This window comes from Piliocolobus tephrosceles, chromosome 8 (assembly GCF_002776525.5).
Source record: "Piliocolobus tephrosceles isolate RC106 chromosome 8, ASM277652v3, whole genome shotgun sequence".
NCBI lineage: Eukaryota > Metazoa > Chordata > Mammalia > Primates > Cercopithecidae > Piliocolobus > Piliocolobus tephrosceles.
In genome coordinates this window covers 141,743,311-141,760,070 of record NC_045441.1, presented here as the reverse complement: position 1 = coordinate 141,760,070, position 16,760 = coordinate 141,743,311, and positions in this window count along the sequence as shown.

Genomic DNA, 16,760 nt, shown 5'->3' with positions numbered 1-16,760 from the left:
GCTCTGAGAAGGTATTTAATATAATTTCAATTTTTAAAAAATTGTTGAGGCTTCTTTTGTGTTTTAACATATGGTCTCTCCTAGAGAATGTTCCATGTGCTGATAATAATGCATATTCTGCAACTGTTGGATGAAATGTTCTATAAAAGTCTATTGAGTTTATGTAGTCTAAAGTACAGTTTAAATCTACTTCTTTATTAAATTTCTGTCTAGATTATCATCTAATGCTGAGAGTAGGGTATTGAAGTCCTCAAGTCTTTTTGTATTGGAGTCTATTTCTCTCTTTAGATATAATAATATTTCTTTTATGTATCTGCATGCTCTAGTGCATATATGTTTAGGATATTATATCCTGTTGCTAAATTGATACCATTATTTTTTTATAATGACCTTCTTTATCTCTCTCTACTGTTTCTGACTTAAAGTCTGTCTTATCTGAAATAAGTATATTAATAATATATTAATAATTATTATTTCTAATAATATAATTACTAGTAATAATTACTAATATAATTATAAATATTACTCTTTCTTGGTTTCTTGTTTGTATGAAATGTTTTTTCCATTCATTTACTTTCAGTCTATATATGTCTTTAAAGGTGAAATAAAGTCAGATGAGTTGCTTGTAGGCAGCGTAGAGTATGTTTTCTAACCATTCAGCCAGTCTATATCTTTTTAGTGGAAAGTTTAATTTTTTTACATTAAAGGCTATTATTGATATGTGAGAGCTTATTCCTGTCACTTTGTTAATTGATTTCTGGTTGTTTTATTTATCCTTTGTTTTTTTTGTTTTTGTTTTTTTGTTTTGTTTTTTTTTTTTTTTGAGACGGAGTCTCACTCTGTTGCCCAGGCTGGAGTGCAGTGGCCGGATCTCAGCTCACTGCAAGCTCCGCCTCCTGGGTTTACGCCATTCTCCTGCCTCAGCCTCCCAAGTAGCTGGGACTACAGGCACCCACCACCTCGCCTGGCTAGTTTTTTGTATTTTTTTAGTAGAGATGGGGTTTCACTGGGTTAGCCAGGATGGTCTCGATATCCTGACCTCGTGATCCATCCGTCTCGGCCTCCCAAAGTGCTGGGATTACATATCCTTTGTTCTTTTCTTGCTCTCTTATTGTTTATCACTGTGGTTTGGTAAGATTTTTTTAGTAGTAATATCTGAGTCCTTTCTTTTCCTCATTTCTGTATTTTCTCTATGAGTGAGTTTTATACTTCTGCATGTTTTTATGATAGTAGATGTTGTCTTTCTGATTACAGGAGTAGGACTTCCTTAAGCATTTTGTGTAGTACTGGTCTAGTGGTGATAAATTCCCTCAACTTTTGCTTATCTGGTAAAGACTTTATTTCTTCTTAATTTATGAAGAATGACTTTGCTAGGTATGGTATCCTTGTCTGGAGTTTTATTCTTTCAGCATTATGAATATATCATCCCATTCTCTTCTGGCCTATAAGGCTTTTGCTGAGAAATCCACTGTTAATCTGGTGAGGGTTCCCTTATAAGTAACTAGATACTTCTCTCTTGCCATTTTTGGAATTCTGTCTTTGTCTTTGACTTTCCTGGCTTTTTCATGTTTCATGACTTTGTCTTTAAAGTCAAAGAATAGTTTTACTATAATGTTCCATGGAAAATAACTTTTTGCATTTTATCTATTTTGGAATTGCTGAGCTTCCTGTATCTGGACGTCTAAATCTCGTGCTAAATAAATGCTAAATTTTTATCTATTATTTTGTTAAATATGTCTTCTACCCCTTTCTTTTATTCTTTGTCTTCTGAGACATAGAAAATTAACATATTTGGTCACTTTATGGTGTCCTATATGTCATGTTAATTGCTTTATTCATTTTCTTAAGTTTTTTTCTTTATTTTTGTCTAAGTTATTTCAAAAGATCTGTCAAGTTCTGAAATTTTTCTTCTGCTTGAACTAGCCTGTTGTTTATGCTGATTTACTTTTTATTTCATTCAATGAATTCTTCAGTTGCAGAATTTCTGTTTGGTTCTTTTTGATGATATCTATCCCTTAGGTAAATTTCTCATCCATATTTTGAACTGTTTTTCTGATTTCGTTATACTATTTATCTAATTTCTCTTGTATGTAGCTAAACTTCTTTGATATCAGTAATTTGTATTATTTTTCTGGGATTTTAGAAATTTCTTTTATGTTGGAATTTGTTTTCAGAGAATTATTTTGTTTCTTTGAAAATGTCATATTTCTTGGCTTTTTCATGTTTCTTGTGTCCTTACATTGATATCTGAACATTTGTTGTAATAGTTACATCTTCCAATTTTTAAAATTTTCTTTCATAGGGGAGGACATTTTTCTCAAGTTGTATTTATGGTGTTGTTTTGGTAGGACACTTTGGATTTGGTTCTGGGGCATGCACTAGTATAGTCTTCATATGATTTCTTTGGCTGTAAATAGTGTCAGTGGTGTTTGTGATTTTATCAGTGGCTTAGAGTGTATTTGTTAGTGGAGGCTATGATAAAGTTTTGCTGGGGACAGAGACGTAAGGTGGGCCAGTCCTTGAGCCCCTGAGGTGACAGTGGCTGGCCGAGTGTGCCTGTCCTTTTGCACCAGGGCAGCATACACCAGCACCAATTTTAGTGGGCACAGGTGAGCAGGTTATTGAGTCACTAAACAGCTTGCTTGGGTGGCAACAGTGGCAGCAGTGGGCTGGGCAGGTGGCTGGGTCCTTACTCCCCTTGGTTGCAGGTGTGGCATGGGCAATGGCAGTAGCAGTGGTAGCACAACTCTCTGGCTTTCCTGCTGTCCACACTGATATTAGTAGTTGCTGTGATAAACTGGATGGGCCAGTCCTCAGGCCCATGGTTGGTGTGTGTGAGTAGGTGCCAGCTGTGGTGGGAGCAGCAGGCTGGGTAAGCTTATCCTCAGGCCCTGGGAGAAGTGCTCAGGTGCCAATGTTGACGGATAAGGCACTGCAATAACTAGGACCTGGATAGTGTGCTTGGGCACTGGGGACAGAGGGATTAAGCTGGCAAGTCTTTCCTCAAGTCCCACAATGGTGCATATGGGCACTGACTGTGGTAAGCAGTGGTGGAGTGATCCCCAGTCCCCTGAAAGAGTGCTTGGACAGGGGCAGCAGTGGCTGTTCTGTGGACCTGCTTCTGGGGACATTTTGAATTATTTGTCAAGTGATTCATATAAGGCAGGGTTGCTTTTAGTGGTAGACATTTAGCTGGGGAGTGCACACTTTGGCCCCAGGTAGCAGCTGCAAGTGGGGTAGCCTGTCTTCAGAGCACTTGTAAATGCACAGCAGCCCCACTACAGTGGGTGAAGCGGTCACTGCCAGTGACTCACTCTTCAGCTCTGATGGCAATAGCCTGTGGCAGCACCCAGCTATGAACAAGGGATATCCATGGGGCTCCAAGGGCATGGACATGCAGGATCTCTTGGGCCCTGGAGCAGGATGCAGTCTAGTGGGGGTTGGGCTCTCAAAATAGCACCATGCTGCAATTGCTTAGCACTCGGGTGGGGGCTGGGATCCAGGGTGAATGAACTCCAACTCCAGAGCAATGCTGTCATATGGTCTCCAGGCAGCTTCCTATGTTAGTCTCAGGGCCTGTGTGGGTTGAGGGGCTCTCTGCTGGCTAGGATTGCAGGAGTCCAAAGTGGGAATGTGGATTACTGGGGGCCGCTCACCCTTTCCCTATACTGGGGAGCCTCTCCCAGCTCCCAGCAGATCCCACCCAAACAGATTGCCTGGCTTCCCTCTCCTTCCTTCCCTTAGGTATTTCCTGTCACTTCTCTGTTAAATTCCAGCACTCTCTTTGGTGATGGATTCAAGGTGTGATGATCTACTTGCTGGTTTGATTGTTCATGGAGAAGGCAAGTACCAAATGCTCCTACTCAACCATCTTGAAGCCCATATACCTTAATAACTTTTATATATTTCTGGTATATTGATACTTTTATCACTGGCATTAGCAATATTTTTGGTCTTTGAGTCTGTTTTCTCTGATATTAACGTAGTCACTCCAGCTCTTTCACAATTACTATTTGCATGAAAACTTTACTTTTTCTCTCTTATGCTCAGCCTATTTGTATCCAGGAATCTAAAGTGCTTCTCTTGTTGCCAGTACAGAGTTGGATTTTGCTTTTATATTTGTGTCTTTTATTAGAGCATATAGAACATTTACACTTAATGTAATTATTGATGTAGTTAGGTTTAGGTTTCATTTTGCTATTTCTCTTCCATGTGTCTCATGCATTTTTGTTCCTCTGCTCTTTTTTTATTGCCTTTTATATGTTAAATATTTTTGGTGTCCAATTCTTTCTTTCTCTGTTGATGTTTAGATATAATTTAAATAGCTTTATTGAGCAAAAATTAACATAGAATAAGCTTAAAATGTTTAAAGCTCATAACTTGATAAGCTTTGACATGTACACATTCTTGAAAATATCATTGTGCCCCTCTGTGCCTCCTGGCCATCCCTGCCCCTGTCCCATCAACAAGATGGTCAACAGGCATTAGTTTGCAGGATACAGAATTTTATGTTAATGGAAATATGAAGATTGCTTTTATTGAGCATGTTTTTCACTCAATGTAATTACTTTAAGATCCATACAGGGGTTGCGATTTGTACCAACACTTTCTTCTTTTAGTTGGCTGAGTGCTACTCCACGACATATACATATAGATATTGATATTGATGTAGATTTATACACTTTGTTTATCTATTTACCTGATAATGAACATTTAGATTCTTTCTAGTTTTAGACTAATATGAATAACAGCACAATGAGAATTGATGTTCAAAGTTTCATGTAGACATGTATTTTCATTTATCTTAAGTATATAATTAGGAGTAAAATTTCTGGATTGTGTAGTAAATATACGCTTATAAAATACATAATTTTGCAAATATTTTCTTTCAGTCTGAAGCTTGTCTTTTTATTTTCTTAATAGTACCCTTACAAGAGCAGAAATTTTGAATTTTTGTAGAGTTCATTTAATTTTTTTCTCTTTTATTTTTTCATTCAGTCTTTAGTGACTGAGTACAATATATTTAAATAGTTCTTTCTTTTCCATTCTGCTGTTATCATTCATTTTCCATTCGGCTATTATCTTAATATATCTTTTTTGTTTTGTTTTGTTTTTGAGATGGAGTCTCGCTCTGTCACCCAGGCTGGAGTGCAGTGGCATGATCTTGGCTCACTGCAACCTCTGCCTTCCAGATTCAAGTGATTCTCCTGCCTCAACCTCCCAAGTAGCTGGGATTACAGGTGCCCACCACCACACCCAGCTAATTTTTTTTTTTTTTTTTTGTATTTTAGTAGAGACAAGGTTTCACCATGTTGGCCAGTCTGGTCTTCAACTCCTGACCTCAAGTGATCCACCCACCTCAGCCTGCCAGAGTGCTAGGATTACAGGCGTGAACTGCCGCGTCTGGCCTTAATATATCTTAAATATCTTATTTAATTCCCTGTGTTTTCACAGAGTCTTTTAATGGTAGCACTTTGTTAGTGACAATATTTGCCTCCTGCCTTTCTCCATCTTTCCAGATGACAGTAATGTGAGTTCCCTAAAGTAAAGCTTGCAGGAGTGTGACTGGGGCTTACAGGCAGGCCAAGTGTCCAAGCTGGTACAGCAGGGTGTACGAGCCCATGGCTCATGTGGATGTGCACAGACACGACTGCACAAAAAAGAAGGTCAAGCAGGAAGCAGATGGGGCCGGCGGAGCCAGGAACAGGGCTGAGAAGCCAGGCCATGGAGAGGACAGCGAAAAGCACTTTGAATTGCAATTTCACAAGCCAAGTTGCACATATGACTTTCCACTGACAGTGCTCACAAAGGAGATGAGATGGGAATTACCATCCCCACGCTACAGATGAGAAAACAGGTCCTCAGAGGTGAAGTACGTTTTCCAGGAGCTAGCTTCTAACAGAACCCAAACTAGAGTTCAATCCTTCAGACTCCTAAGCTGGTGTCTCCCCCACTAGACCACTCTATGTTCTGCATGACCAGAGTCTCCTAACCATTCTTCTCTTGAGGTAATTCCAAGTCCAAACTGTCTCTAGAGCCAGTTTTGTATCCACTCTGAGATATAGGACACCCGCCTCTGCTACTCTGTGTCTCAGAGTCAAGTTTTCTCTCCCTGCCTGTCCATAGCCCCCTTAGAGGCGAGGCCCACTTCACAGAGTCTAGTGAGGAAATGGTCTTTAGGACATGAAGAACAGGTGGTATTTGAAAGACACAGAGGTTTTTTCCTCTCTCTCCATTAATTTGGGGATAACCTAGTCCAAATGATGTTCCCTACAAGAATTAGCTATGAGTAATGTCTCTGCCTCTGACCTCAGGCTGTGTGTGAGAAGCAAAAGAAACAAGAGCAGTCAACAGAGAGCTCCAGGTGCCCAGACACTGTCAGGAGAGACAGCCCCCTCCCCTTTGCCAGTGGATGCCCTTGACCTTATTAAAAATAAGAAGAGGAAGAAATCAGACCAGGGGTAGCCTCAGCCCTAGAGTCTGCTAACATTAGTGGGAGCTCCAAAAGTGTCCCCGCCGCTCAGTTTCTTGGCCGTAGACTTCTAGGGAGGGGCCTGAGACAGCACACTACATTAAAAACCCATCAGCCACAGAAATTATTTTTAGCAAATTGATGACTTCATGGAGAGTTGGGAATACTACACAGAGGGCTGCAAAGGTGACAGGCACAACCAGGTCAAATGGATGTCAGTAATTTTACATGGCAAGCTGAGAAGTGCACTCAGGAGAGATTGCATTCACATCCCAGCTGTGCAAAATTTAGGCAAGCTATTTAACTTTTCCATGCTTTAAGTCCCACATCTGCACAACTACATTGCAAAGGTCTGAAGAATATGAATAAAATATGTAAAATGCTTAGGATAGTATGCAGCTCTTCAAGGGCATCCAATACATTTATGTAAACTAAATCAATGTACGTATTCTCTGTGCTTTCTTATTGGTCTAGATAAAATTTCTGACCTAGAGGTGGAATGTTGTTAATCCTGTATTAGGATTCTGTTTATAGGATTTTCTCAGTTCCTGTACTCAGCATACTTGGTCTGACGTTCATAGCATGGTGGGGAAAAGCACAGAGCCCAAGCTTCTCTCGTGGGCGTATGCATCTGTGGGCACCCTGAAACATTTAGTGGAAATATAGGCAGGAAATGGAAGACTGTGGGGAAGAGGAAGAGACTAATTTCTTTTATTCCCAGGCATCTCTGGTCGTATAGAGTCAGAACAAGGTTCCAGTTGAAGACTGTCTCCACCCTCTCAGTATCTCAGTTTATTAACCAGGATTGATTTGGCTGTAAAAGTAACCAACAGAGTAGCTGGGGACCTCTTCTACAAAGCCACTACTTTGATTCTCTAATTGGTTTTAAATTCCGAGGTAGAGAAACCTTGGCTGGGCAGGGCCCAGGAGCAACGTGAAATTGCTACAGTCATATGGGAAGTTAAGAGGGTTTAGTGCTCTCTGGTTGAGCTGTAAAGCCCTCCCGCTGTGAGTGCTGACGGTTACTGCAATGTGCATAGAGCACAAGTGTTTGCTCACCCGCTGAGGTCCTGCAGTGTCCACTGTTGCAACCTCTGACCTTCCACGGCAAGGAATTCTATTACAGTACTTACCTCTTACCCAAATGGGAGACATTCCTGGACCCCCAGTGGTTGCCTCAAACTGCAGAAAGTACCAAACTCTCTATATACTGTTTTTCTTATACATACCTATAATAAAGTTTAATTTACAAGTTAGGCACAGTAAGAGATTCAAAATAATACATAATCATAATAAAATCAAACCAATATAACAACCTACTTTGATAAAAGTTATGTGAATATAGCTTCTTTATCTCTGAAAATATTTTAATATTTTCAGATCATGGTTAGCTGCAGGTAACAGAAACTGAGGAAAGTGAAACAATGGATGGGATGGGGGGGCACTTCTGTACTTGGGAACAGAAAGGAGGGATGTAGATGTTTTATTATTTGTTTATGTTTATTGCTTTAGAAAAAATGCAAGATGATGTCTTAACAACCTTCACTATTTTTTGTGCTAAGCATCACGGGAGCTAAAAAGAGATACAGTTCCTTCCCTCAGTGCTCTTAGGATTTCTAGAGTGGGAGAACTGGGTGATTTGTTTCTTCTGTTCACATCTTCAGCAGTTCACTCACCTGACCTGCACTTGGACCTACGCAGTTGACAAGATTGTGAGTCTGATCCCACAACAGATAAGACATGGAATCTTGAGAGGAGGTAAGAGAGTGGGAGAAATGTAAATAATTTGTGGTCAGAGAGTGGAAAATGGTGCTTTGAAAACATGTCTGCAAATTTTTGATATTTCTTCCATTAACAAGGCACTCTAATTTGCCTTTCTTTGAATACAGGTCATCTTAGTGACTCACTTCTAATGAGAGAACCTGGTAGAAGAAAACTGGAGTGACTTCCAAGGTCAGGTCTTAAAATGAGACGGCTTCTGGCTGGTTCCCTCTCCCTTTTCAGACACTTGACCTTGGAACCTGGCAGCTGTTGAGCAGACTTCACCAGGCAAAACTGTTGGGAGTTCTGACTAATCCTATAATAAGATGTGTTAGTCAGGGCTCTCCAGGGGAACAGAAACCAACAGGAGAGATAGGAAGCTATGTAGGTACGTAGGTAGGTAGGTAGGTAGACAGACACACGGACAAATGATAGATAGAGGCTGGCAAGTCCAAAATCTGCAGAGTCAATGATCTAGTCTGAGTTTGAAGAGTAGCAGCTGCTGTAGAACAAGGAAGAGCTGATGCCCCACTTTGAAGGCCAACCAGGCAGGGAGAATTCTCTCTTACTAGGGAGAGGGTCAATCTTTTGTTCTGTTCAGGCAACTGATGGAATGAAGTCCTTCCACATTAAGGAAGACAACCAGCTTTACTCAGTCTATTTGTCCAAATGTTAATCTCACCCCAAAACACCCTCAAAGCACACCCAGAGGAATGTTTGACCAAATATCTGGGGACCGTGGCCCAGCCAAGTTGACACAAATAGTTAACTATCACCCAAGATGTATCAGGTTACTCTGTTGACCACAGGATCCAAAAAGACTCAAGACAAATCCAGCTGTCTTAGACTCCTGTACCAAGCAAGACACTTTTTCTCCTGGATCCTTTCTCTGGTCACATTTTCCATGTGGTCTCTCTACCGTGACTTTGCTGTCAGTACTTAACCCGGCCTGATCCACACCACTGAGCTTCATCTATGTATCTTCCAGCTGGCACCACTGACTGGCCAATGCAAAGGCAACACCAACGGAACCGAGTTTTCCAGGACAGTGATTCCTAAATGGAGAGGAAAGTCCTATCCTTACAAATGATATTCTTCATGGTGGTGCTTTGTTTCCAGCTGATTCCCAGCAGTATCACTCACTCACTGTGAACCTTCGCTGTGGCTGTTCTTGACTCAATGCCCCAGCAACTGTTTGCTCTTTGCTGGTGGAAGCACTTAACCATCAGCCTCAGACTGAGGGTCTAATCCTGTCCTTGGAGAGTGAAATCTCAGAGTCCTGGACCACAGTATCAGGGACTCAGGTCAACTGTGGTGCTTTCTCCCTTTTGATAATATACCCCTTAATCTGCCTTTCTGCCATATCCCTAGAGAGCAGACCATGTGAAACACCAGTTTCTGTATGTCCTTAACTTGTCTTCTGGGCTCTGCGGCTCTCTCTTTCCTTTACGCACTGACCATCACCCTTTCCTTAAGGCCTGAGGTCTTACATGGCTGTTTTTCCCCAATACTTTTTTTTTCTTTTTTGGAGACAGAGTCTTGCTCTATCCCTCAGGCTGGAGTGCAGTGGCGTGATCTCAGCTCACTTCAACCTCTGTCTCCTGGGTTCAAGCGATTCTCATGCCTCAGCCTCCGAAGTAGCTGGGATTACACGTGGACGCCACCATGCCCTACGAATTTTTGTCTTTTTAGGAGAGACAGGGTTTTGCCATGTTGGCCAGGTTGGTCTCAAACTCCTGACCTCAGGGGATCTGCCTACCTCAGCCTCCCAAAGTGCTGGGATTCCAGGCATACCCAATACATTTTTAATGCTTGGAATTCTATTTGTGAAATTTATTCTTGGTGAATTGGTCCATACTCTCTTCCTGATGCTAATGACCCCTTTTACGGAATTTCTCTTTTTCCCTAACATTGAGACACGTTGCTCCTCTCTGCCCTGCCCTCATGCCTCGCTGCCGTGCACAGTACGGAATCTGCTCATCTGACCTTGTACCATGGGCTGAACCCTTCTCCTGGGAGCAGCGAGAGCACCCAGAACACGTCCTGGCTTGCGGTGCTCACTCTAAACGCTGCCGAGTGAACCAGTCAGAGGACAGTGTGAAAAGCTTTTCCTACATTAGAAAAGGCCAGGTGGCTCCACCCTATCAACAGACCCTTCCTGACCTTGGGTTAAGGTCAGCATTGCCCTTCTCTCTGCCAACTGCCCATCCGAGCAGATGCAGCTGAGCCAGCCTCCCTCTGAGCTGCACACCTCCCTCCCCCGAATCAACGCCTGCCAGAGCTCACGAGCATGAGCGCCTCTGGATCCTTCAAGAAGGTCGTTAGGAGCAAACAGCATTTATTTCCCCCGTTAAAACCTTGGAGAGGTGGTCATTTTAAGATTCAGCCTGCTTCAGTTACCTGATACAACCCAGATGCTATGAACACAGAAATCATGAGATGCCAGGTCCACTTGGAAATGAGAAAATGGCACCGTTATCTATCAGTTATGCAGACCAGAAACACAGGCATCAGGCACCATCTTTAAATCTCTTTTTCCCTCATTCCCACATTCAACCCAGAAGAAAGTTCTGCTGGCCTTGTCCTCAAAATAGATCCCAAATCTAACTTCTCTCACCCCCTCCACTGTTCCTACTGAGTCTTGGCTACATGTGTACATGTCTCCTGCCCAGACACCAGCAGCCTCCTACTGCCCTTGCTGCATCCACACTTGGAGTGGATGTTCTGTTTTCCACATATGCCATGGCACACAGGCCACGTTTCTGCTCCCTTCCCTTCATGTACATCTGTGGTCAATGGGGCCACGAGGCATAAAGCCCCTGCCTCTCTCTCTGACTTTGGCTCCTCCAGCCCTTCCCTTAGTTTATTCCCTCCACACACAAACATTTTGCTGTTACTCAAACTCTAAGATCATTCCCTCCTGGCAAAGCATCCTCACCTCCGTACCTTCTACCTGGCATGCACCTTCTCCATATCTTCACCAGGGTCCTCCCTCCACTTCACTCAAGTCACTCACTTTACTGAGCATAGCCCTGATCCTACTTCCCTGCTCTTCTTTCTAAAGTCCATGCCACCTGCCATGCCATGAGCTTGCATCTCTGCTTTTTTATTTATTGCTGGTGTCCACAACCACACTCTGTGCTCCAGGGGACTTTGTTTTTGCTGTGCCCGTGATTATCACGCTATGCCTATCACACAGTGCCTGTCACATAGCAGCTACTCAAGGAGACATGACTGGAGGAATCGTGCGTGTTTTAGGGAGATAGCGTGTCTTGTTCACATCTCGAAATATCTGTAACTCCAGAAGTACTTGCAGATGTTCACTGTGTTCTCATGGTCTGAGTTTGGTGCTGTGGGGTCACCCAAGATAGAAGAGCATAGCTGCTACCTTCAAGGACTTTGCCATTTATGACAGGCCATAGCACTAACGCGAGTGAAGCAATTCACATGATGTCTGAGGATCTTCTGGGATGCTTTGTCCTCTAGGGCAAGGAATGCTAGTGCTCGGGAGTGTAGACCATGGATCAGGCTAAGGTCTGCAGTACAGTGTAGAGGTGGAGCCCAGCCAGGCCTGAGAGCACCTGAGGAGTTCAGATTTAGGCAGCAGGGCTGTGGCCAATGTTTTGAAACAAAACAGTAATTTTTGTTTCAAAACAAAAAAATTGCCCCCCACCAAAGTTATCCAAGGCCTAAGAGGAGTTTTGATAACTGGAGAGCAATTCTGAAAAAGGTAAAATTAAATCTGTTTCTCATACCACACCCAAAAATAAACTCCAGAGACATCAGAGATCTGAAAGTAAAAAAAATAAAAATAAAAACATACACACACTGGAAGAAAACATGATGAAATCCCTCTGCACCTTGAGTATGGAGGAAGGCCTTCTAATTCTTAAAAATCCCCATACAGAAAACCAAAAGATAAATGTGACCACATAAAAATAAAACTTTTCATGTCAAAAGCAAAGAACTAAAAACAAACAAATATACAAACTACTCAAAATGGTAAACACCATAAGCAAAGGAGTTAAAAGGAGAATGAGCACTGGGAGAAAAGATTTTCAGTATTCATCATCCATAAAAGGATAATATTCCTAACTTGAAACATCTTTTAAAAATTAAGAGGAAAAAAATGAAAAAAAATTTATAAGCAAATTAGCGAAGACATGAAGCAACAATGCACAAAAGATAACATATGAAAAGATGTTCAGATCCTCTCATTATAAGAGAAATGCAAGTTAGAAAGCCAATCCTAGTTCACATCCATTAGATTGGCAAACTTGAAAGTTCGACAATGCCTTCTGTTTGCAAGGCTGTAGAGAAACAGGCACTCTCCTACATTGCTGGTGGAAACAGCAAAAGTACCATCTCTCTGAAGGAGGATTTGGCAATATGCAACAAAATTACATATGCATTTGATTTTTATCCTAGCAATCTCACTTCTAAGAACTTACTCTGAAGACAAACCTTCCCCCCACACAGTTATTAAAGGCTTAAGAGGGACATTATTTTCCTCATGATGTCTGAGGAAAGCCAAATTCAGTTGGCTCATCTAAGACTCAAACACAAGATGGTATAACAGAACCTCAGAGAGGAAACCAAAGCACATCATGTATTCCTGTGCTGTGTCTGATGCAGGAACTTCCTCTAATATGACCTCAGCAAGATTTACCAGCTTCTGCCCATGTATGGACAATAACTCACAGCTCCACTTTGCTTTCAGAGACTTCCTGTTATTAATAACATTTTTCTGAACATGAAATTTAAACCTATCTGTCTATAAATTATACTTTGCTTCTTGCAGTCAAACAAATTAACTTTCATCACCTTAGCACCCTATAATATAGACCTACAAATATTTGAATGTAAGTCATGTTTTTTATGATTCTCCAGGTTCCAGTTCCTTCACCTAATCATTTGTTCAAATCTCTACTTTCAGGGTTTCCAGAAATGAACACAATACTCCAGGATATGGTAGAATGGTCACCTTCTATAGTCTAGAATCACAAGGCAGTTAGGGACTAGATTCACTTGTATAATTAGGACAACATGTTGACCAAAGATTAATGCACTTATGGTGAATAACAACCCCATGATTTTCTCAAGTATGTAGCTGGTAAGCTGTGACTCCCTTTTCTGCTCAGATGGATAATCAAAGTAGCCTTTACCCCTCCACCTTCAATGAAGCCTAACACCCAACTTCCAGTCCATGTTGATCACCTATGATGGGCAAAGCATCACACTTAGCATCATGAATGAGAAAAATGAGGAGAAGTGGAAGCAAAGGTTGAGGGCATGCAGAAAAGGTGGTAGCATCATATAAGAGACATTTACAAGCTTCCTCCCCTGAAAGAGCTTACTGGTCTGTCATTGAACTGAGACTGTCAGTAAACAATTCGAACCCATCTTGCTGAAGGAAAGCTCAAAATAAATTTCTTATGGAAGGCTTCTCGAAGGATAATAGGGGCAGGAGACAGCATCCAGATATGACATCGCAGAGACCATTCCTACTTACCAAGTACCCATATGATCCTCCTAATTTCCAGACCAGGATACCTGGATGAGGTCATTTAACTAATTCTTGGGACATGAGCAGGAATGGTGTCTCTCTTGCTAGCTGAGGTCTAAGGCAAATCCCACCATATGTGTCTTTTCTAGGCATCTGCACTTTCATCTTACTTCTCCTTTCTCTCCTCTCTCTCTCTCACCATGTGGCTAGAAGGAAAGGACTCTAACATGGAGGCACTGCAGTGTGGAAGCAGTTTAGGTCTCTGCCAATAAGAAAGCCTGTGTCAACAGAAGAGCCACAAAGCAGAGTCATGCAGGACAGTATTGCAAGAGACCCATGCAAAAGACCCATGCAGGGGAGCACTGCGGGAGACCCACGCAGGAGAAAATTCAGGAGACTCATGCAGGAGACCCATGCAAAAAAGTCAAGCAGGGGAGTACTACAAGAAATGGATGCAGAAGACCCATGCAGAAGAGCTTGCAGGAGATTCATGCAGAAGACTCATGCAGGGGAGCTCTACAGGAGATAGATGCAGAAGACCTACGTAGGAGAGCTTGCAGGAGACTCATGCAGAAGACCCATGCAGGGAATCACTGCAAAAGATGCATGCAGAAGACCCATACAGGAGAGCACTGTAGAAGACCCAGCAGGAGAACCTTCAGGAGACTCAGACAGGAAAGCTCACAGGAGACCATGCAAAGGACTCATGCAGGAGAACACTGCAGGAGGCCCAGCAGGAGAACCTTCAGGAGACCCGTGTAGGAGAGCTTACAGGAGACCCATGCAGAAGACCTGTGCAAGGGAGCACTGCAGGCGAGGCCACGCAGAGAAGCCACTCAACCCATAGCTGACAGTGTTGTGAGAAATACAGTCTTTCCAGGGCTTTTCTTTTGCCACCACAGCATATCTGTTCTATTCCAAAGAATACAGTGGATATCACAGGATGTGGACTGCATTAGTTCGTTTTCATGCTGCTGATAAAGACATATCCAAGAGTGGGAAGAAAAAAGAGGATTAATTGGACTTACAGTTCCACATGGCTGGGGAGGCCTCAGAATCATGGCAGGAGGCAAAAGGCACTTCTTACATGGCTGTGGCAAGAGAAAATGAGGAAGAAGCAAAAGTGCAAACCCCTGATAAAACTATCAGAACTCGTGAGACTTATTCACTATCAAGAGAACAGTATGGGGGAAACCACCTCCATGATTCAATTATCTCCCACCAAGTCCCCCCTAACAATACATGGGAATTCTGGGAGTACAATTTAAGATGAGATTTGGGTGGGGACACAGAGCCAAACCATATCATTCCACTCCCGGCCCCTCCAAATCTCTTGTCCTCATATTTCAAAACCAATCATGACTCCCTAATAGTCCCCCAAAGTCTCAACTCATGTCAGCATTAACCCAAAAGTCCACAGTCCAAAGTTTCATCTGAGACAAGGCAAGTCCCTTCCACCTACAAGACTGTAAAATCAAAAGCAAGCTAGTTACTTCCTAGATTCAATGGGGGTACAGGTATTGGGTAAATACAGCCATTTTAAATGGAGAAACTGGCCAAAACAGAGGAGTTACAGGGCCCATGCAAGTCTGAAATCCAGTGGGGAAGTCAAATTTTAAAGTTCCAAAATCATCAGCTTTTATTTCAGGTCTCAGATCCAGGTCACACTGATGCAAGAGGTGGGTTCCCGTGGTCTTGTGCAGCTCTGCCTTTGTAGCTTTGCAGAGTACAGCCTCCCTCCCAGCTGCTTTCATGAGCTGGTGATGAGTATCTGTGGCTTCTCCAGGTACACAGTGCAAGCTGTAGGTGGATCTACCATTCTGGCGTCTGAAGGATGACGGCCCTCTTCTCACAGCTCCACTAGGTAGTGCACCAGTAGGAACTCTGTGTGGAGGCTCCAATCCCACATTTCCCTTCTGCACTGCCCTAGCAGAGGTTCTCCATGAGAGCCTCGTCTCTGCAGCAAACTTCTTCCTGGGCATCCAGGCATTTCCATACATCTTCTAAAATCTAGGCGGAGGTTCCCAAACCCCAATTCTTGACTTATGTGCACCTAGAGGCTTAACACCACTTGGAAGCTGCCAAGGCTTGGGGCTTACACCCTTTGAAGCCATCACTCAAGCTCTATGCTGTCCCTTTCATCCACAGCTGGAGCAGCTGGGATGCAGGGCACAAAGTCCCTAGGCTGCACACAGCATAGGGACCCTAGGCCATGCCCACAAAACCATCTTTTCCTCCTAGGCCTCCAGGCCTGTGATGGAAGAGGCTGCCGTGAAGACCTCTGACATGCCCCAGAGACCTTTTCCTCATTGTCTTGGGTATTAACATTTGTCTCCTTGGTACTTACGCAAATTTCTGCAGCCAGCTTGGTTTTCTCCACAGAAAATTGGATTTTCTTTTCTATTGCATTGTCAGTCTGCAAATTTTCCAAATTTTATGCTCTGTTTCCCTTTTAAAACTGAATGCCTTTGATAGCACCCAAGTTATCTCTTGAATGCTTGCTTTGCTGCTTAGAAATTTCTTCTGCCAGATACCCTAAATCATCTCTCTCAAGTTCAAAGTTCCACAGATCTCTAGGGCAGGAGCAAAATGCCACCAGTCTCCTTGCTAAAATATAAAATGAGTTACCTATGCTCCAAATCCCAACAAGTTCCTCATATCCATCTGAAACTACGTAAACCTGAATTTCATCATCCATATCACTATCAGCATTTTGTTCAAAGTTATTCAACAAGTCTCTAGGGGGTTCCAGACTTTTCCATATTTTTCTGTCTTCTTCTGATGACTCCAAACTGTTCTGACCTTTGCCTGCTACCCAGTTCCAAAGTCATTTCCACATTTTCAGGTATCTTTTCAGCAGCATCCCACTCTACTGGTACCAATTTAGTATATTAGTCCATTTTCATGCTGCTGATAGAGACATACTCGAGACTGGGGAGGAGAAAGGTTTAATTGGACTTACAGTTCCACATGGCTGGAGAGGCCTCAAAATCATGGCAGGAGGTGAAAGGCACTTCTTAC